At 35.9% G+C, this 23,630-nt stretch overlaps 1 protein-coding gene across 6 annotated transcripts in view; it reads left to right on the top strand.

The window, feature by feature from the left end:
* Window positions 1-23,630, top strand: part of FUT8 (fucosyltransferase 8) — a 273,019-nt gene that overhangs the window by 81,986 nt on the left and 167,403 nt on the right. The window contains exon 3 of one of the 6 annotated variants that reach the window (XM_046647855.1): window positions 18,602-18,763. The exons of the other annotated variants lie outside the window; for them this stretch is intronic. The gene's annotated coding sequence lies outside the window, so the exon portion shown is untranslated. The remainder of the gene's footprint in view (window positions 1-18,601; window positions 18,764-23,630) is intronic. 6 annotated transcript variants of the gene reach the window in all.

Below are 23,630 nucleotides of genomic sequence, written 5' to 3' on the forward strand. Positions count from 1 at the left end.
CACTGGCTCTCAGAACTAGGTGTTTTGGGAACCTATTCCGCAGATGGAAGTCTTAAAAATTGGGGTGCTAGATGTTGGGTCCAAAACCTTCACTCTTCATGGAGAAGCTATAATTGTGAATTCCCTCCCATGTATGTATGTCGCTGTATTGGGAGTGGGGTTTATGGTGAGAGTATGTCTCAGTCTCTCCTACCCATTTGATGTAGGTTTTTTCTCATTTGCCCTATGTGTAGTAGTCACTCAGCTAGTTTCTGGATTTCCTTCAGAGGGACTTATTCTGTGTTTAGCTGTAGATTCAGTGTATCTGTGTGAGGAGGTGAATTCACGAGCCTCCTATGTCACCAGTTTGGACCAGAATTGGATTTGTGATTTTTAAATAATTGTCCCTTTGAATGAATAACTAACTGGAGAATTAACTAAAATGCTGATCATATATAAAATATAACACAAAAATGAGTCTTAGAATGCATATGACTTCATTTGTGTTGGTGCGTGATGTAACTTTGTTTTTGGTAAATATACTGTTAAAGAATATATTTGGAATAATATCAAAAGGATTCTATGTGTTGTTTATTGATATCATACATATATGTAATTTGGGTCATAGACTTGGTTCATAGTTATATAAAATAGATGGCATGGTGAGGGAGAAGAAAGATAAAATGTGAGTTTCTGCAGAAATACCAAAGGGAAGAAGTGCGGTGTACTTTTTATTGTACTTTTTTAATGTTAAAAAATTAAAAACTCTAAAACCCAAGGAAACTAAGAAAGCTCCTTGCATTTGTGTAACAATTCTTATCTATTAGTTGCAAAGCAAAAACAATAGAATATTAATTATATAGTAAAAATTAGCTTTTAACTGTGAAGATGTCCCGCTATCAAATTCTTTAGTTCATTAAACCTAGTTTTGGTTATTATTATTTTTAAAAAAATGTAATTGGGTAGTTCTAAGAAAAGCTTCAGAACAGCTGTATTTACAGCTGCAGATTTAGTCAAAATAGAGGTTTTTAAAGGCCCTCCCCCTCCCCTTTCGCATCTCTTTCCCTCACCCCAAATAACCCAAATTTAGTTGTAAAAGTTTTGGTGAGCTTAGGATTCCCGAAACTGGAGTACCATATGTTTAACTGCATGCAGATGTGATGATTCTACGTGGCTCTTTATTAAGGCTCCTGGAACCTTTTAGTTCTGCTGCTGCTCCATGCACAGTTAAATGATTTTTGTCAGTTTGTTTTTGTGTTGAATTTTATAGGTATATGTGCATTCCAAACACAGTTTAGTGATTTTAGTCAAGATCCAGGCTTCTGCTAAAACTACTTAGAAGAATAATAGTTTTTCAGTCTAAATTTGAGCTAATGTTGACATTATTACAAATTGACTGGAAATATCTGCAAAACCTTATATCTGTGTTTTTAAAAATATTTCTTCAAATTTTGCTCTGATAGGAAATTGCCTTTAACCTTGTCTAAAAACAAATTTGGTAAGTTTTTGGAGCAAGTTCTGTTATAATAAATCAGAAGTTAAATACACATCCATCTTAGCGCTCCCCTCACTCTCCGTTTCTGTAGCTTTATGATCTGGGGATGTGGATGCCATTCTAAGGTCTGTTTTCAGTCCCTCAGTCAGGGATTGGATATAAGGGTTATGAAGAACTGTGCTAAGAGCAAGGTTTGGGGCCAATCTCCCTGTCCTAGTTAATTACTGTCTCTTTTGCAGATGCTAATTATGCTGATTATCTATCAGGGCTATAATAACGTAACTGGGATCCTAACCATAATTTTACAGTGTTATCTTCCCAGAGTTTGGTTCAAAATGTTACCAATTGAACTCTCTCCCCAATCGGGAGAGACCTGAGGAAGGGTCTCTTGCCCTTCCTCTGACAGTTGTAGTGATTTGCTGTTGAATCACACAGAGAGAAATTGAAAGAGACTTCTGCCAAAGCTAACAACCGAACACTCAGATAGAGAAGCAAATGAAACATGCCTGTGTGTTCATAGCACCATGTTCAAAGGGATAAGGGTACAAAGATGTATGATTCTCACCTTCCAGTGCAGTGGGTAGAAAAGGTGTAAATATGTGCATTAAAATAATAAATCAACTTTTAGAGGGTTCATAAACTTGGATTTAAATACCCAGACTCAGGAACTCTTTAGATCTAGACCAACTTTCTTATTATTATACATGAGGAAACAGATTCAGAGAAGTCTAGTGAATTACCTTGAGTCATTGATTAAACAGGAGATTTATAGGGCGCTCTAAATATGAACTCAGGAGTAACAATGAGTAGCAAGTTAACTTTGCTTTTATAATCTTGGATGTTAGCTAACATTGATTGATTGCTCATTGTAGATACTTTTCTAGAGAAACTGCCGGTTCTTTTCTCACACGAGTCTAGTGAGATTATCAACAGATTGTGGATTTATATAGTAGGTTATTTTTAGAGAGGGTAAAATTGAACAAAAGCCATGATAGAGAATACTGGTGAATTCAAATGAATAGTAAAACACATTCGTTAAGACAGAATAAGGAAACTGTATTTACAAGATTGCATAGCTTTCAAAACCTACATTGGTTTATAGGTGTGAGGGAAGATAGCAGGTAAAATTTGAGATGGAGTATAATTGTGATGATGAAGTTACAACTAGTTATGTGAGGATAAAGGAAGAAACTTAACAGAAAGAAACTTTTAGGAAGGAAAATAAAATTTTGAGACTTTAATAAGATAGGAAAAGTGAAACGTGAAAAGCAATTTAATTTTATTTAGGAATGGCCATACCTTTATCTCATTATCAAAACTTTTCATCACTGTCTTCTTTCGTCGTCTTCCTTCCCCTACGGGTTCTCTCTGAGAAAGATTCTAGTGTGCTATAATGTGATATAGTGCAGCTGGCTTTGTTACTTTTGACCAGCATAGTTTTAGACTAAAAGTTTGCTTATTAAGACATACAAAAGCAAATAATTTTGAATTACTTAGACTTCTAAGCTTCAGTTACTTCACAAAAAATGAGTCTATGTCTTTGATGTGACTGTAGGATTGTTGGGACAATCAAATGAAATCACGTAAAAGTGTTTTAAAAACTGAAGACTTCACAAAGATAAATAATACTGTTTTTGTATTATAACTATGGCTTCAATCCAGCATGACAAATATTTGAGTATCTAGTATGTTAGAATCAGGGTTGTAGACTTCTGAATTCAGGAAGATAGAGTCTTTGCCTTTAAGATACTTTCTGTCTAATTTAGGGAAGAAGGAAATAAAACATATAATGCAAATGTCCACAGGATTTGAAAGAACATGGAAAGGGATTGAGAGGTTCAGCTGACCTAGATTTTGGCTTAAGTTAAAGAGTTACCCACCTGAATCTGCTCTAAGTCCATGAGACTTGGTATGCTGCAAGTGACCAAGTGAGCATTTTGGCCTTTCATGTATATCTTCTGCTTTTTGAGCTTTTAGGTAAGAGTGGACAGATTTTTAACTTGAGTTGCCGTGTGGTGAAAGTCTAAACTTGGGCTGTCCAATAGCTGCAGATAGGAGCTCGTTGATTTTTTTGGTGTACAGATATGAGTCAGTAGCTGAGTCAAAGTGCCACAAAGAATGTACAGTTTTTAGATTTGATGAGTATTGTCAATTAGATAGGTTCCAGATTTTAACGTCTGGGTTGGATACCTTCACGGGGGCTTGGAGGATTAAAGGGGGACTTTAGGAACATCTATTCCAAGCCCCTTGACGATACCTTTTACAGTGTCCCAGAATTAGCTTGAGTGTTTCTCACAGTGAGGAATCTTTCTGTTATGTGAGGCAGTACACAACACTTACGGGCCGTTGTGTTTGGAGTTCTTTGTTTTTGTGAGCCCCAAATGGCTTCCCTCTCCATCCGTTGTTTTGTATTCTTTACATTTTGTTGGATATGCTACAGGCTTGGCTGCGGAGAGAACCTGTTGATGGGGCAGGACTAGAAAGAAGAGAATGATGGGTTCTGGAAGCTGGAGGAAAAGGAAATAATGATAACAATAACAGCTGATACTTAGGCGCACTGATGTTCCAGGTGCTGTTTTAAATGCTTTTCGTGTTTTGTCTCACAACAATCTATGGTATTGATATTTTAATATTAAAAATTAGTTGTAGATTAATTTAATATTAAATCATTGCTTAATAGTATTTGCCCTTGTTGCAGATGAGGAAAGTGAGCCATCGTGCTTTACACAGTGGGAGGTGCAGGGTTCATGCTAGGGCTGTTTGATTCTAGAGACTAAGCTCTTAATATATTGCTTATTAGAGATACCAGAGGCATCTTTAGGAACAATTCTCTGCCTCTTTTTCTCGAAGTGTGATAAGCGTTAGAGATAAAAAATGAATATTTTAAGACTGGTAATTTGGGTGGAGTTGGGGAGGTGAAATACAGAATTTATTCAACATTTTAAGATTTAATGAAGGCATCAGAAAGGAACCTGAATATAATCGACTTTGCAAATGAGGGGGAAAGGGAATTTTAGTTAGGCTATTGTAATGACTAGATTTTATGATGCTGTATAAGCATGAAAGCTTGATATAGGAATAGTTTAGTAAGAGCTTTAGTAGAAGTACTAGTTTATACCAGCACTGTCCAATAGAAATATAATCTGGACCATGCATGTAATTTAAAATTTTCTGGTAGCCACATTAAATAAGATAAAAAGAAACAGATGAAATTAGTTTTAATAATATATTTTATTTAACCTAATATATTCAAAATATTATTTCAACAATTAATATATAAATATCAGTGAAATATTTTACCTTATTTTATTCCTATAAGTCTTTGAAATCAGTATGTAGTTTACCTTTATAGCATTTCTTAGTTGAAACTAGCCGTGTTTCACGTGCTCAGTGACCACATTTGGCTACTGACTACCTTGCTAGACAGTGCATTTATATACCATTAGAAGATAAAAGATTGCTGTTGCTATGTTCATAAAAAATTTCTGATCGAATTACAAATAGATGGCGTATTCTCCCTCTGTGTAGAGCAGACAAGGAGTGGAGGGAAATTTGGGGCTGAAAGGCACCACTAATCAGTTATGTCCAGAGAATCTGCTCAGGAGTGGAACGTATTTCTTAGTAAGAAGGGGTGGGGAAAGCTTTACCAAGTGTTTAGGCTTCCTGCTATTTGAGGTTCTGTGGGTGTAATTTGGTTAGAGGGACTACCGTGGGACTCTAAAAGAATTTCTGCTATCATATTAGTTCTGGGCTCTGGTTTTATAGAAAGAGCACAGAGCTTTTTCTGTAGATAGAGCTCTGGAGGAGAAGGACACAATTTTTACTCTTGAAACATGATGTTTGTTGGTTCAGGGACTCTGTGCCTCTGTCTAGAACCCTTTACAACCTCACTGGTTTACTTTTTGTGGGATTTAATATGTTTAAGGTTATATTCCTCAGGCAGGAATTTCTAAAACATGCTTTTCCCTAAAAAAAAAAAAATACTAGTTAAATAAACATATCACATAAAAAAAAGACAATATATTTTTCCTAACCGTGAAAGTGCAATATGCATTCTGTGTAAAAATTTAGATAATGGAGATACCTATGTTTACATGTTTAATGAGCAGATCTCCAGCAGAAGGACGTGTTTTCACTTTGACTTCCTCCTGCTGTACTGGGGTTCCTTGGGCAGGACCACTCCAGTAAATCAGAGCCTCTCTGGTTTGTAGTGGACAGGTAGTGAAGATTTTATTTCCTTTAAAGAGAGAGCAAACAAGTAGGAGGTATGTGTTCTTCCTGGCTGAGTTATATTTGTATATTGTTCTGTATTATGTATCATATTTTATTTGGCTAAGAGCCTAATTTTAATGAATTGAATTAAAAATCTTCTTAGAGAGTTATCTTTAAAACTGTTGGATTTGTAAAACTAAATAAGAGCTATAGGACTTCTGTGAACTTGTCGAGAGGTACCAGGTTAAAATATAAATTCTGCTCGATACAATTTAACAAAATAGAATGCATGTTTATCATTACTAGTTTTCATTTTCTGAATTTGTAGTTTTTGTGGTATGCTGATGTTATCAGTGTATAAAGACAATCTTTTTTTGCCACAGCTAATTGTGTTTCATTCGATGTGAATGAAGTCTTGGTTGAAGTGGGGGTAAGGCAGCTTTGTAGAAACCAATGCTTACCATTTTGGGAATGGATGGTGGGAATAGGCAAGCTAGAAATATACTTGGAAGAAAGAAAACAGTAGCCACTTGGGAGGAACGTGATATGAGAAGAAAAACAGATGTTGTGAGAAAAGTTACAGTGTTTTAAAAAATAAATGATTCATACACAAAACTTAGTCATTAGGGACATAATTAGATTTTACAAAATTAGCAGAAAACATCATGTTAGAGAACTTTGAATTTCATATTTGTTATATTCATATTTTGTGTTGATGAAATATAAAAAAATCTCTTAGTTGTTTTGAATTGACCCCCTTGTGGCTTCTTAGAGTCTTAACTAAAGATCACAGTCCTTAGATATGGAAAGTCAGGAGACTGAGTTTGTAATGTTTTTGAGTTAAACAGCTAACACTGACTGACTTTAGACTAGATTCCATTAACCTGTCTGTTTGACCCTTGTCATACTGACACTTGTCATATTGACCCTTGTCATGGAGTTGTTATTTTATAATTCTAAAGTGCTGTGAAAATATTAAACACTCTTTAAATATTGTATTTATTAGAACATTCCTTAATACAAAGTAGCTCATTCATTAACCCATACTTAATTTTTTAATAATTACCTGTCCTTAGCTATGCTTCATAGTCCTCTGCCTGTCCTTCTTTAATTCTTAGTCATATAGGAACATTTGTGAAAGTGTGCCCGGGCCGTGACTGACTTGGGGATGACTCAGGAAGATTCTTGTAAAGGGTGGTTATAACTGTGGAATGATTTTGTACCCACTCTTGTTGCCCTGCTGCTTCAGGAAGTTAGCCCAGGTTAAAGGGTTCAGATTTTGGAGTTAATATGGACCATCTTAAATCCTGTCTTTGCTACTTAACCGTCCCTGGGCGAGTTACTTGCCCAGGCACGTTTTTAAACCTTAGTTTCCTCAACTGCAGCTTGGAAATAATAGCAAGACCACCTCTTAGGGTCATTATGAGGACTCCTACAAAATAATGTCTCAGGGATAGCAGCTTACTGCCTTTTTTTTTTTTTTTTTTTTTTAATATATAAAGACAACTTTTTAGGGTGGTTTTAGGTTCACGGCAAAATTGAGGGGAAAATACAGAGATTTCCCATATACCCCCTGGCTCCATATATGCATAGCCTCCTCCATTATCAGTACTCCCCCCAGAGTGGTACATTTGTTACAAGTGATGAACCTACATTGACACATCATAATCACCCAGAGTCCATAGTTTACCTTGGGGTTCACTCTTGGTGGTGTACATTCTATGGGTTTGGACAAATGTATAATAACATATATCTATCATTAAAATAACGTACAGAGTATTTTCACTGCCCTAAAAATCCTCTGTGCCTATTCATCGCTCCCCCTCAACTTCCAATCCTGGACAAGCCCTGCTCTTTTTCTGTCTCCATAGTTTTGCCTTGTTCAGAATGTCATATAGTTGGAATCACATAGTATGTAGCCTTCTCAGATTGGCTTCTTTCACTTTAAGGTCCTCCTTGTCTTTTCATGGCTTGATAGCTCATTCGGTTTTAACACTGCATAATATTTCATTGTCTGGATGTGTCAAAGATTACCTATCTGTTCACCTACGGAAGGATATCTTGGTTGCTTCCCAAGTTTTGGCAGTTATGAAGAAAGCTACCATAAACCTCCATGTGCAGGTTTTTGTGTGGACATTTGTTTTCAACTAGCAGCCACTTTTATTGAGCATTCATTTGTTTTAGCCAGACACTGTGTTACGTACTTTACATGCAGTGTATCATTTTATTCTTATGTATATAATAGATGATGTAAAGTTCATGGCCCAAAGTGACATATGTCCAGTAATTGGCTGCTATTATTTTTTCTCTGCGTTAGTTCCAAGCTTGTAGTTTAATCAGAAATTGAAGCTGTTGGGGCTGGCCCCGTGGCCAAGTGGTTAAGTTCGCGTGCTCCGCTTCAGAGGCCCAGGGTTTCACCGGTTTGGATCCTGGGTGCGGACATGGCACTGCTCATCAGGCCATGCTGAGGTGGCATCCCACATGCCACAACTAGAGGGACCCACAACTAAGAACATACAACTATGTACCAGGGGGCTTTATGGAGAAAAAGGAAAAGTAAAAAAATCTTAAAAAAAAAAAGAAATTGAAGCTCTTAAGATGAGAGACAGGAGTGGGCATTCTGATCAGAACTAAAGGACTTATTGGGAAGTTGACAGTGGTTTGAAGCTGAAGTATATATTAAAGTTGCAGTTCAGGTATAATCTGCATGGTAATCACTTAGGAAGCTTACTAAAATGTAGAGTTTTGGGTTTATCCTCAGAATCTCAGACTTGACGAATCAGAATCTCTGGTCATGGACCCCAGAATTCTACAATTTTATGAGTTTAAATATACTTCTGAGTTACTATGAAGTTTGAAAATCATCTTTTAAATGTATTCTTCCTGATGATTCAAAAATGATTCTGGTGATTTTTAGTTATTTTTCTTTGTTATAATAAACTTTCTACTTTATTGATGATGAAGTGGTAAATCTCATTTAAGTTTTTCACATGATATATAATAATATGATTTTTCTATGTTATGAGAGTAGGAGGAGTGGTGATATTTATTCATTCAGTTAGTATTTGGTAAATACCACTTATTTGAGGTATATTTTAATTTTTTTATAAGTATATCATTTTACTTTATTCTTAAAATGATGGAGTCTTTTTGAATAGGGTAGGAAAGGAAGGCAGTTGAGAACATACTACTGTGAAGATAGGTGGAGAGGCGTAGAGAGTGGTTTTCTGTTGCTGACTAGAAGGAAAAGATAACCATAAATAATTTACATAACTAATATGAATAATTAAAACCTGATGGAAATTTTCAAGGAGTTTTGGTATGGGTCATTTTGTTAGTCATGTTAGTTAATGAAAGAGTCATATCAGGAATGCTCCACTTCTGTGTTTTTTTGACAGTTGCCTTGCCTCCTAAGAACACTCTTGGGTTTTGTCTATGTTGGCTTCTTGGGAAGTCTGACTCCACTCTTTGGAAAATCAAATTGCGTCCCACAGGGCTTCACATGGACCTTAGCTTTTTAGATTCTTCGGGTAAAACCTCACCCAAGGGAACCGATGCATCACTTCAAGTCATAATTTTAAGCTTAGGTGTTTAGAGGCTACATTTCAGTGAATCTTTGCATTGGTATTTTTAGCCCCCAAATCTTTCTTGCTTCAGCATTCACCTTATTAACTCCTAGAAGTTGTTTAAACAACTCTACTTTTAATCTATAGATTTTTTAATATCTGTAGTTTTGTTCATTCTCAGAAACTAGGTCACCAGGGCTTTGTCATTGTTAATGAAAAAGGTACACGTTTTTTCTTTAGGAATATGCTTGGACTGAAGGAAGCTAACACATCGTAGAAATTGTTGCTCTGTTTTAAGTGCTCATAAGATATAATTTTGCATATTTTAAACTCAGTCTATTTGCTAGTACAATATTATTATTTATCTCTGGGAACTTTGGCTGTTCTATTGTGCTATTTAGAATTCACATGAATTATTAAAACTTTCTAGTAGGCCTTTTCCTGACAGCCTCTGTCTGACCTCTCCTTTAAAAGTCTTCAACATTTAAAAAAATTTGGGTCTTACCGGGACTGGAATTTTTGCATGTAATGACAGAAGCAGAGAGTAGACTTTTTTAGAAGGAACAGTAGGGTACAGAAGAGGAGAAAAATGAGACTAAATTTACATCTTGCCTGTTCCATTGTGAAAAATAATCATAGCCTTATGTACTTTACTTTTCTGAGGGTCATTGTGGTAGTAGTAGGGGCAGTTGTAGGGGTGGACAGGGAGGCATGTAAGGGGAATGGGTCTCCTAACAAGGGGTTTCAAGTATTTTCCAAATGTAGATAACAAAGTGATTATTACTAAAAATTTTTCTTCCATAGGTATGTGTATCACTCACCCCAAAATAATGACAATATTGGTGTTATAAGTAACCTCCTGAGTTACTGTCTTGTGTGTCATGCTCCTCTCTGTTTTAAGCGTGGGCCACAGACCTGTAACAATATTGATGTAATAATATCATTACTATAACTCTGTTGATTTTTTTTAACAGAGAAAAGCACACTGATTTTTTCCTTTACTCTTACAGTGTTTTTATTACCGATAATTATACTTTCCTCCTGAATTATTTCAGAACATTTTGGGATGGTATTGGCACACATACTGTTATTTCGTGGTTAAGAGTATAAGCGCTTAAACAGGATTATTTGGGTTCAGTTCTCAGCTCTGCCACTTACTAGTTATGTGACCTGGGGCAGGTGTTAGTTATTTTATATAACTCTTGCCTCAGTTTTCTTATTAAAACAGATTATAAAATTATCCACTTTATAGACATGTGTTGAGGATTAAATCATTTTGTAAAGAACAATGCCTGCAATTAGTACAGGCTGAATAAATATTAGTTTTTATTAAATAATAGTTATTATTCACTCAGTAAAAGAGTATTCTCAGTAAACTCTAATAGACTTTAAGAGTAAAAACATTTCATATTTAAAACTTTAGAAAAATTCAACTTGGTCATTTTTAGGGACACGCACACACACACTTACACTCATACCTTTTCAAACCATTATAGAACAGTGTTTTCCAAACTTTAATGTGCATACAGATTGCTCAGGGATCTTGTTAACGTGTAGATTCTTACTCAGTAGTTGGGGAATAGGCCTGAGATGCTGCCTTTCTGACAAGTTCCACAGGTAGTCTGGATGTAGCTAGTCCTCTGACTATACCTTGAGTATTAAAGTTACAGGATGTTCCATTAAGTGGTTCTCAGATCCCTCTGTCAGTGCATTATAAACACTTGGGTGTCTTTTGTTTTTGTTTTTTTAAAAATATACCTAGGCTCTATCTCAGACCAGTTAAATCAGATCTCTGGCATTAGTGTTCTGGGCATCATGATCATCATCATCATCATTATTATTTTTGTAAAAAATATTCTAGGTCATTCTAATGTGTAAACAGAATAAGAGCTACTTTAGTGATTTGAAGGAGAGTCAGTAAGCTAAGAAGCTCCATTTTATGTCTTCATTTACTTTATCTTCTGTTATTTTAAGCATCTGTAGGGATGATGAAGCACAGCTGGTCAGAACTCTTAAACTGAGAGTCAGCTAATATGTTGTCTTGAAGTTTTCTTTTCACTAGATTTGACTAAAAAGTTTGAGCCTTTCCTCATGGATCCTGTTTTCTGCTGCTTTCATCATTTTTGTAATCTCCTTTGGACTCTCCTTAATTTCTCAGCAGCTTCCTGAAAGTATAGTAACTCACACTCAATATAAAACTGCTTTAACGAAACGAAACAGTGGCAGAGGCAGAAGAACAAAGTTCCTTCCACTTCTTAAATTCTGTGATTTTTATTATTTAAAGTGGAAAACTTATATTTGTTTCAGATTTTTTATTGGCCTTTTCTTTGTGTTTTTGGGGGCTAAAATGTGTTTTCTACCATGATATTTCTTTTAATGTATTACTTTCTTAGGTTATGTTCCCCCTTCTTTCTTTCTCACTGTACTTCTTGCATCCATTTCCCATCTTGTACCTTTTTTTGGGGAGAGGCATTTTCCCCAGGGACTGTCATGGACTATCATGTTTTGGGAGAATAGTTTTCCAAAGTGATCAAGATCATGCCTAATTTTATTCCATCTAGCCGTGATGTATCAGTTAGAATCTGGACAGGGAAATAATCTACACTAGCGATTTCTGCCACGAAAATTTAATATAGGTAATGGGTTACGCAGGTGTTGGAGGGTGGAAAAAGCAAAAGGGAAACACTAGAGTACCACAGCGGCAATAGCTGCCGAAAGCAGCAACCATCCACAGGGCTGTGGGAACAAAGAAGAGCTTGGAGTGGAGCTGGGGCTCAAAACCTCTGCGGGGGCTGCTGCTTCGCGGTTGCTGGTATTTGTGAGGGGTACTTCTGAGAGTGCCCATAAAAACTGGTGACTGTCACCAACTGCTGCTGCTGGAGTAGAAGGCTCATGCTGGGGCAGTGCTGACTGGCAAAGGCAAGTTTCTCCTTCTAGTGCCCTTATTGGCAGTATGAGGAAGCTAGCCGGCAAAAGAGAAAAGTAGTTTCCAGAGTTCTATTTTCAGCATTACCGAACTGAGTATTAAAGGGTGGATTTGAGCTGAGAGACAATAGCTGAATAACCAGTACATATAGCTTTCTCTTTTGGTTACACGATGGCATAGGCTTTTGGTCTGTTGGTCTCTTTCTTAGCCACTGGAACCCCACCTGCTGTTAGTGTCTAGGATTTGGAGTGAAAGGAGTTGTTATTATTGTTTTTAAATTAACTTGTCTAGTTAATGCGATATGGAGGCATGAGACATGACTGCTTGCTCCAAGATAACCGTCACAGCCGTTCTTTTCTTGGGACCTGAGATTTAATCATTAGATATTCATTTCTTTGGCTCTCGATGGGTTTCTATTTACGCTGTTTCTTTCCAGGTGGGACCAGAAGGGCATATACCTCTGAATAGGTTGACTTTTCTTCCATAATTTTGACGTTGTTCTGGATGCAGAGGCATGCCCATCATTTGTAAGTTTTTCTGGGACATCTGAGGTTTTTCAGTAATTGTGTACGTGTTTAAGGTAAACTGACTATTGAGAGCTAGGATAGGAGGATAATTAGCATATTCACACATCATATATCTTGCCTTCATTAAAGCCATTATTCTTGATTAAATAGGGCTATCTGTGGATTTCAAAAATTGCATTTGGTTTGAATTTCATACTAATTTCATTTCCCCACTTTGACACTTTGATGTACTTAAACTTGTCATCAAAGCATAGGGTCTTGCCTTGAGCCAAATAAATGCTAGTCTATCTTAATGGAACTTTGACTACAACCCAAATTTATGAAGTTTGTTAGTTACTCTTTACATTTAGATTTTACTTCACCAAGGTATACCTGATAGCATGAATAAAAAGTTAATCTTTTATTCAGTTGCCATCTTTCAAGATTTTGTTTCTGTCCCCCCTCCCCCCCATTCTCAGATCTTTCTTTTTGTCTTTACAGAACTAGATTTCCAAAGAGTCTAGGTACTTTCTTTGTCTGTCGGTGCTTTATATCAATGTTACCCTTAAATTTTGAATTCAGGCTACAGATAAGAGAAATAATTGGTCTCTTTATCAGTTGAGGTAAAAGAGTTAAAATGAAAGTTAAGAATTCAGGGGATTCCTACAGAAAAGAAAGGTGAAAAAAGCTCAATTTTAAGATCCTAAACAAAGCATTTTGATTGGCAGACAGAGACCCTTGCATGCACACAAACATCCATATTTGAATATTTATAGACGATAATCTGTCAAAATTACTGTTATTTTAATTTGCCAAGCTTGGTTGATTGCTGCAGTTGGATGTCAGTTGAATTCTAGATGAGGAACTGTAAATGTGATCTGGTATGGAACATGCTTTTTGTCCTTGAAACTGTTTGAGTATTCCTGCCCCGCCTCCTATCTTTTTTTTCAATAGGGCCTTTTTGTATTAGTTGAACTTTCATGTTCTTTTCTATGAAAAAAAATAATAAGAGTGATAGTGGTAAATATTAAAACTTATTTTAGTTAAAAAAAAATCTGTTCACATTTAGTGATCAGGAATTGTTTAAATAGTTTTAACTATTTGTCCACCCTTTACTTCAAAGGTGCCATCGCTGGAGAGTTCAAACCTAGGGATGTATATCTCATTTGAATGGCCTATGAGGTTGTATGTGAGATGCGTTTTATGTTAACAACAAAGAAAATGTATAATTGCAGATAATTAATGTTACCACTTTCTTTTGTCTCCTTTTGAAGAGTTGATAATTTTAGTGACCCAGATTCAAGCAATAGTATCTTTCTTTGGAATATCATGTGATTTTGTTAGCTTCTTATGTTCTAGGGGAAGGAAGATAAGCCATTTTTCGTAGTTAATATTGAAATAACTTTGTTAATAAATCAAACTTTTCTCCTTTTAAAGTTAGGAAACCTTTTCTCTTTAGGTGGTGTCCCCTCACCCAAAAACACTGTCCTATTTATTGATGCTGTATCACCAGTCCTCAAAAGATTTCACTGGGACTACATTATTTCAGCCCTAGAAATGACATGGTAACTTTCTAAAAATTGTATGACTTTTGGAGCAGGACTGCATTCTGTCTTTTGTCCATTCTCAAATCATTTCCCCAAGGATGTCTCCCTAATTCCTCATTATCCTCCTAGGAAAATTATTTGTCCAACTCTGTAGCTATCCTCTGGCTGAAGAGCAAGGTTATTAATAATTCCTTAAGATGTTACCTAATCTCCTAATTTTGTAATGGCTCACCATCTGTTCACTGTATAAAGGGCTGAGAAATGTCTCTTGTACCTAATGCATCACAGATGTGGAAATAATAAAATAACATTTACATATATGTAAAGTGAAGATACTGCCAATATGTTCCCCTGGGTTTGAGCTGGATAATTCTTCGTTGTGGATACAATTTGTATGTATGTAAACTGGCTTTAGTGTAAATGAGCCAAAAGGTGGAAGGATGAACTCCATATATATCTCAAGGTTCTTTCCAGGTTTATGATTCTAATTTAATCCTTATAGTGCCTAGATTTCCCAAATGAAAGAAGACAGCTTGTCTAAAGGTTTCTCAACAGATCTATTTCATAGTAATTTTAAAGACCAAAATTTGATCGGAATAAAAACATTTTGGTATGTTTTTGTGCCTCAATGTTTTTTTTCCTTCCCTCAGAGTATTATTCCTGGAAAAGCAAAATAAATCTTATGAATTCAGTCATAATTTTGCAGTTTAATTGGAGTTTTAGGATTTTTCTGGTGTGCCAGCTAGACATTTTGGAGAGTGTTCCTAGTCTTTTTTTCCACTGAAATGTTCAGGAGACCAGAGGAAAACACAACCAGCTGTTAGATTCCCATTTCCTTTGGATGATGTGTTGAAACTCAAAAGGAACTATGAAAATTTTAAACATAGTTGAGCAGAGGTTCCAAAAGGTAGCACTGTAATACCATTTTTTCCTCCGTATTTATCTGCTTGGCTCCCAGTACTGAGCCTGAATTGTGAGTGGTGAAGACATTTAACAGGCTTATTACTCCATAGGGTGAAACAAATGAAAAACAGAACTAATTTCAAAGTTAAAACTTAAAAAAAAGATAATTGCAGAAGTGAAGAAGGATGAATGAACAAGGATGATCATCCACTCATTCAACACATATATGAAAGTCTACTATGAACCAGACACTCCACTGAACACTGGAAATAAAGCAGTGGTTAAAAGAATCAGTCCCTGCAGTCTTGGAACTTAGATTGCCTAGAACAGTGAGTAGATCATAATAGACCCTTAAAAATATTTGAATAAATAAATGTGTGTATTGTGGAGAAGGATTTGGGGTAAAGGATATTTTAGTGAAGAAGTGTGGAGTGTTCTGTTCTTTGTATTAGAGATATTTCATTAAAAAAATTAGGAACCGGGGCCGGCCCCGTGGCCAAGTGGTTAAGTTCGCGCGCTCCGCTGCAGGAGGCCCAGTGTTTCTTGGGTCGAATCCTGGGCGCGGACATGGCACTGCTCATGAGGCCACGCTGAGGCGGCGTCCCACATGCCACAACTAGAAGGACCCACAACTAAGAATGTACGACTATGTACCAGGGGGCTTTGGGGAGAAAAAGGAAAAAATAAAATCTTAAAAAAAAAAAATTAGGAACAAATCAAATATCTATTAATAGGGAAAATAGTTAAGTAAGTTATGGTCATACATAGAATGTAATACACTGGATCAAAAAATAATGACATACATAGATATATATTGGCTGATGTAAAAAATGTTCTTTACCTAATGTTGAATTAAAGAAAATAGGCTATAGAATAGGATGTATGGAATGATTTCTTTAATGTAAGATTATTTACATTTATATAAAATGTCTGGAGAGATGGTGGAGAAATGGTAACAATGAATTATTCCTTGTAGGAGGTGGGTTTCCTGTGTTCTTTCCTTTATCCTTTATGTATTTCTGTGATTGTATCTTTTGTTTTACAATGACCGTGTGCCACTATTTAAAAATAATTAATCTAATTTAAAATGTTTTTGGATAAATTGATTTTTTGACTTAATGTCTGTATCAGTAAACATAGTTGGTGGTCCATTGTCCAACCACCATGGTTGGTGGTTCGTTGTCCTGTAAATGTAAAATGTATCTACATTAAAAAATTCTGCATTTTCTTTCTGGAAGAATTTAGTTAACCAGAGGAAAATACTTACCTTTACCATTTAGCATTTACCTTGAACACTCAGAGGATATAGTTTTAAAATGATCAGTAACGTTTTTTAACGTGTTAAGGATAGGAAAATATTTAATAGTGATTTTAATTTTGTTTTATGTATACTTTGAAGAATGTCTGCATAATTAGATGATGGAAAACTGAGAAGATTCCTTAGCTTTTTTGTGTATTTGAGAACTTAGTTTGGATGTAGTTCTTAATAGATACTACATTGAACTGCATATTTTATCCTTTGCCTAGTATGACTGCTGATTTTCTTAATTACAGAAGAGAATACATGTGCTTTGGGAGTCCCGGTTATATCTGGTCAATATTCTTAGGTTTTCATAGTATAATAGGATAGATTATATTAAATAACTACTTCCTGACTATTTTCTTGCAATAGCTTGTGTTTTTATCAGGAGAAATTAATGGATTCATGGAAAGTGTTCCATCCTACACGTAGATTGTTCATAGCAAACTCATTTTGTTAGAAATACTATAGCAACTTTACTTTTTTTATCTTCTGGAAGATCATGGTGACTCTAGTTATTGGAGTTCCAAACAATATGTGATTGAAAAACCCTGACGCCAGAGCAAACAATATGTGATTGAATTAGAAAACGATGTCTAGGGTTTTTTTTTAAATCTTTTAAAATAATATTAAACAATTATTTAAATTATTATTAATTTAATTTATTATATTACTTAATAATTATTTAAATTGTTAAATGATACTGTTAACCTTTAAAGGTTAACATTGCTTAGGTATAAATAAAAGTATTATTCGTCTTCAAAACAAGAGTTTTATCAGGCTATATAGTCCTTTGGACTGTGATATAGCAAATTTGAAACAATTATTGTTTTTCTAGGTGATTTGCTTTAAGTGCCTTAATTGTATAAAATCTTCACCCACTGAGCATACGAAACAAAGACATCGAACTATAAACCTTGGAAGGTGATTTTAGATCCTTTCTCTCCTTTTTACTTTTTCTTTTCTGAAAAATAAGATGCCTGTTCTAGTTCAGTGAATATGGTAATATCAAATCCAGGTAAACTAGTACATCTCATCTTGTCTTCATTTTTTAAGGTGAGATAGATTATAGATTGGAGAATAAATCGTTTTGTTAGTTGACTGCTTCTAGTATAAAAATATGGATCTTTTTAGCAGTAAGTCACTCTATTGTACATACTTTAAATGCTTAAAAATAATTTATAAGAAAGGAATTATAGAAAAACTGAAACAAAATACCTCAATTAAGACCATATACATGAATGATAGGTAGCACTTATAATTGTTATTTTAACTGTGAGGCAGACACGTATGTAGATAAAAACATTGTGTATGTTAGTCTAAATGAAATTAATGGTTTCTCCTTTTATACGTTCTCACAATACTTGTGCTTTTCTTCATTGCATTCATTTATTCATTAGTCAACAGTATTTATTAAGTGCCTGCAATACTACAGGCACTGTTCTAGACTGCGAGTGATACCTGTCAACAAAAGAGAAATTATTGATCTCATGGAGCTTATATTCTAGTAGGGATACGGATCCTAAGCAAATAGGTATGTCAGATGGTGATAGATGTTCTAGAGAAAAGTAGGTACATCAGGGCAGGTGATAGGGAATGTGGGATTGAGGAGTGTATCATTTTTATACAGAATGGTCAGGGAAGGTTTCACTGAGAAGGTGCTGGTTGGGTGATGACCTGAATTTGGTGAGGGACAGAGCTATGGTGGATATTTGGGTAAGTGTGTTTCAGATAAGTTCAGAAGCCTTGTGTTGGGAGCAGGCTCAGCATGTTTAGAAACATAAATTGTGTAATTATTTGTTTCATTTTTGCTTTCCTGGTAGATTCTAAGATCCACTAAAACAGTGGAGATTATCTCTGTCTTGCTCATTACTGTATCTTTGACACTCAGTACAGTGCCAAGCACTTGGTAGGCAGTGGGGCAGTGGGTAAATATGGATGAATTCATGAATGATGAGGGGAAACTAGAGGAATCCTTTTTTTTTTCAATTCATAGTACTAAAATAGTTTGAGCTGCAAAGGTTTTTATAGGTCATAAGAAAACAAGAGAGCTCTTTAGGTAGAGTGACTCTTCCACAAGTCACTGTTAATTATGAGTAGTGTTCTTAGGATGGCAAAGATTTTTCTCTCTTATTCTAACTATTGATAGGAGATCCTTTTGTTTCAGATCTCTGGTAGACATGGGAAGATATTTGCTGTGGAAGACCTCCTTACAGTCAAATCTGGAATCAGATAACTGGGTTGAAATTCCTGTCTGACACTTGTGAGCTGTTTGACACCACTCCCACTGCCTGTTACTTCACCTTTAAATGCCCTGATTTTCTTATCTGTAAGACATATGTTGTTCCCTTTCCAGTATTCTTTATACCATAAACATTTTCTCTTGCATAGTGGGATTTTCTCATTAATTTTCTCATATGCTACTCATGTAGACTATTCTTTGTTTTTTTAAAAAGAAAGTTGTGATTGAGAACATAGGACTTTGGAATCAGACTTAGATGTGTTCTATGAAAGCTTACTCCTTAAAGTTATTGGTTAACATGTGTCCAAGTTTTATCTAACTAATGAGGGAACAATCAGGAAGACAAAGGAACTGCTTCCAAGAATGTCTGAGCATCAGGAGTTCATATATTCATTTAAGAAGGGGATGCCAAGATAAAATTGCTAAGCTACAGAGAAGGACAAGGAAGCCCATATCACCTTTGGGGTTATTCCTCAGAAAACTTGGAATGTAAAACGTTGAGTTATAGCATCATGGTCTTCATCGTTGTCTCCAGTATCATCAAACTGGATTTCATCCTCATCTCCAGTACCAAATGTATGTTTCATTGATTTTAGCATATTTTGGAAGCTTGCCATATGCCTTAAGACTTACACCTTCATCTGCATTGTATTTTAAAATTACCTCAGCTTTGTTATCTCCATAGTCTGGCAGACCAACCAAAATACCGTCTGAGGTATTTATTCAAACCGTTTTTCTAAGTTTTCCTTTGATAGGACATAACCACTTTACACCATCAAAACTCATTGCTTCTAATCATCCATTTTCCAACATTTGGTTACCTGAGCATGCTCTTATTCATCCTCTGTACACAGCCACTTTGTTCAGATTCATTCTTATTCATGGCGCTGCACTGTTTTTCCCACTTTTGCCTTTATTCTTGGGCATGGCAATGCCTTGCCACATCTCGGACTTCTTTCCTGTGGTGGCGGTGGCAGCTGCCCCTCTGAGTGGCGCACGGGAGGAAGTAACGTGTTGCGAAGTGGCACTGCATACGCGCGGGAGAATTTTGAGACTGAGCTTTTCCGAAATGGACTCAGTGACAGTACATTTCTTTTCTTCCCTCTTCCCTTTCCGTGTGTGTTAATGATATTAAGGTTTTCTGGCAGGTCCATAGCAACCTTTACTCTTGTACTTTCTTAGCCTCATTACTCGGGTTGACCTCTCTTCTTGGGTCTTTACTGAAAGTCCTAAGGATTCAGTGAGGACTCTTTATCTTGTTTGTGAGAACTTGAGAGATTCCTGGCTCAGTGTGAGCTCTGGAAATTATTTAGCTTTAGCTACTGGGTAATTTTTCTTTCCCAGAAGTTGTTTTTGCTCAACCTATGGGTTTTCACCCTATGCATTGGTATTCAGATTGGTATTCAGGTAATTTAAGAGGATCCTTTTTTTAATAGGTCTTTGTGTAGCTCTCTCACTTCAGGGACTTTTCCCCAAAATAATTGTTGCCTTGGCCTTTGTGTAGTCTTGATTTCTGTCTTTTCAACTCAGGAATGCACTGGATTCTATTTGGGTTTCCCCTCCTACATACTGCAGTCCCAAAAGTGCTTTCAGAAAGACATCCCAGGTAATTATAGGGCTCACCTGTTTTATTTCCCTTTTTTTAGCAATCAGTTTTGAGCTGCCTGTTGTCCAATATCAGATACACAGTGTGTGCAGTTTTCTAGTTGTTTACATTTGGAAGTTAATTCTGGATCTTATCACTCCCTCATAGGTGAAAGTAAAGATCTCTGAACGCTTTTAAAATGAAGAAAGATATTTTTAGCAGGTGATATATCCTGCCCATTTCAGATTGTGTTCAAATACTATTACGTGTAAAAATTCAAGTTTTAACTGTTGCCTAAGTTAAATTTATCTTAGTAACAACATTTCTGTTATTCTTCCACACATAGCTGTAAATAAAACCTGCTTTGGCTGCTTTTCATCTAATATTAGTTACCAGTCAATTGATGCATTAAATTAAAGTTGGTGCAACTCTAATGATTTATAATAGCTGATTCTTTTTTGGTGCTTTTTTGTTTGTTTGTTTGTTTTTGAGGAAGATTAGCCCTGAGCTAACTACTGCCAATCCTCCTCTTTTTGCTGAGGAAGACTGGTCCTGAGCTAACATCCATGCCCATCTTCCTCTACTTTGTATGTAGGATGCCTACCACAGCATGACTTTTTGCCAAGAGGTGCCATGTCTGCACCCAGGATCTGAACCGGCGAACCCTGGGCCACCGAGAAGAGGATTGTGCAAAATTAACTGCTGCGCCACCAGGCCGGCCCCCTCTTTTTGGTACTTTTATGCCTCACCAGTGATCACTGGCTGTTTTATGGTACTTTTTGGTTCTTTCTTTTAAACAGGATTCAACATAACTAAAAAAAAAAACCCTTAACCTAACTCTTACATAGTGTATGAACTTTATACTGATAAAAGATATGTTTTGTATTCCATCTATTGAGATACAGCGAAACAGTGTAAGTTTAGTACTGCTCATTATTTCTTTAAAATTCCTCCAGTTAGTTTACAATCATTGGCGATTGGAATTAGAATATAAACATACATTGGTGTGAGGTTAATTGAAAATGTCTCATTAAGTTTGGAATTATGAAAAAAGGATGTGTTTGGTGAAGAACAATACACTAAGCCTAATTTTTTTTGAAGGATAGGCGGTGCTCATGAAAGAGTTAACCATTGTCATGTTTATGGTTGACTCAACTGGAGACATGAGTTTTATTCTTTGTCATTAGTGCTTACAGTGTTTCTGTAACTGTTTTAGGTGCAAGGTACCCTGTCTGATAGTTATTGTGTACCTATGCTGTTCTTGGAAGAGAACATGAAATTCTTAGGGGAATGTTTGAAAATGAGCCAGTAATAGCATTGTGATTTGTATGTTGTGTGCTCAGGCTTAACAAAGGCATTTTGACTCTGGTATCAGAATTGTATGGTGTAAATCTTAAGAAAACATGCTGAGGAAATTTATAGCCATAATTTATGTATCTCTCAAAGGATGAGGGTCAGGATTGTAATTTATAGATTAGAGAACTATAAATGCATTAATTCCAACAGATGACAGCAAAATGTCTGAATTTGATTCCGTTAATTTTTATTATTTCTTAAAAAATATTTTCTGATACCTTTAAAAATTACTGCTTCTAGATATATCTATTGAGTTTGGTGTAGCAAAAGACGGTTTACTTTTTAATTTTTGATAGCAGATGTAAAATGCAGACATCTAATTATTTAAGATCTTTTAGATACTAGTGACTATTCACTTGTGAAAAAATTGAAACTGATGAATGACAGTCACTAGATACATTTGCCAGAGCTGCTTTTTTTTTGGTCTGTTACTGCTAAAAGAGATGAGTCTACCTGTAGTGTTGCCTAGGCGACATGGATGCACTGCATTTCGTCCTCCTAAATTGTTTACCATTGAAATTCATGGATTATGTTTGTTATTTTGGTAAAATAACTAAATAATAAAACCTTGTAACTCTGCCCTTAAAGAGTAATAGTTCCTTAGTCAGCCAACCCGTATTGCTTTGATTCATTTGGAGTTGAGAACAAGAACTCCATAGTTAAATAGATCTGGCTGTGAATCTTGGCTCCTCCTGGTTTTGTGACCTTAAGCAAGTTACTTACTCTCTGCTTGTTTATTTGATATTAGTATAGTTTAGTAGTTAACTGAGTGGACTCTGGAGCCAGGTTGTGAGGATTTGAATTTTGGCTCTGCTACTTATAAGCTGTGTGACTTGGGGCAAGTTACTAACTTTTCTGCCTCCTCGTTCTCATCTGTAAATTAGGGATAATAATAGTACTCATCTATGAAACACTTCGAGTGTACCTGGCATAGAGTGAGCACTCAATAAATGTTTGTTATTATTATCTTCTATAAAATGAGGATAAAAATAACATAATAGGGTTGTTATGAGGTCTGAATGAATAAAATAAATACAACACTTTGCACAGGGACCTAGTACACGTTCAGTAAGTGATGGTACTATAATGGGATTGATGATAATTATGATGATGCAGCAGATGTGCCTGTGGAATAAGCGTAGGTCCAAGATTTGTAACAGAAGAGACCACTTTGGAGCTCTGTTGCTTTCCTAATTGGTCAAGACACACAGAGTGAGTTCTGTCGTTCTGTCAGGTCACTTGTTCAAAACAAATAAACTTTTCTATCCCAGCTGGTGCACAAGATGTGGTAGATGAAAAATCCTATCCAGTAAGACTTCAGAATTAATAATCTTACTATACCTATTGTGATATCACTGTAGTTTGGGATTGGCTACACTGTACACGTGGCCAGGAAAGTAAAAGCATTTATTGGGAAAGCTTTTACATTGGCTGTATTAGATTAAAAATATGATATAATGCTTCTCCCAAAATCAAGGGTTATTCAGAAGCTGTGAAAAATGGATATGGAGTCATTGCAGGCTGCTAGTATTCTGTAATCCTAAAGTCTCTTTCTCCTTCTTCTATGGTAATAGAATCCTGATTTTTTTAAGCTAGCTGCATTGATGCCTGAAGGAAAAGACCGTATTTCCCAGCTATGTGACTGAGTTCTGACAAAAGAGTTGAAAGCAGAAGTAATATGAGTGTGCTTGTAAAGGCACTGACCCAGCTGGAAGAGACCCTTTTTTGCCATTCAGTTTCTCTTCTTCCTTTTGACCTTTATTGAAGACATGCTAACTGGAGCTTTAGCAAACATTTTGGACCATGAGGTGATCTTGATGATGGAAGCTAGGCATCTAGAATGTGCCTAAGAGAAAGTGAGAAACTTGGATCCCTGAGGGTACTATGCAACCACCATGTCTACGTCGTCTCTCTCTAGACTTCTTTTACAAAAGAAAGAAATAACCCTCAATCTTGTTTAAGCTTAGCTGCTGCTGTGTTGGGGTATTTTGTAATGTGCAGAACCATATCCTT

This window comes from Equus quagga, chromosome 20, assembly GCF_021613505.1.
Source record: "Equus quagga isolate Etosha38 chromosome 20, UCLA_HA_Equagga_1.0, whole genome shotgun sequence".
NCBI classification, from domain to species: domain Eukaryota; kingdom Metazoa; phylum Chordata; class Mammalia; order Perissodactyla; family Equidae; genus Equus; species Equus quagga.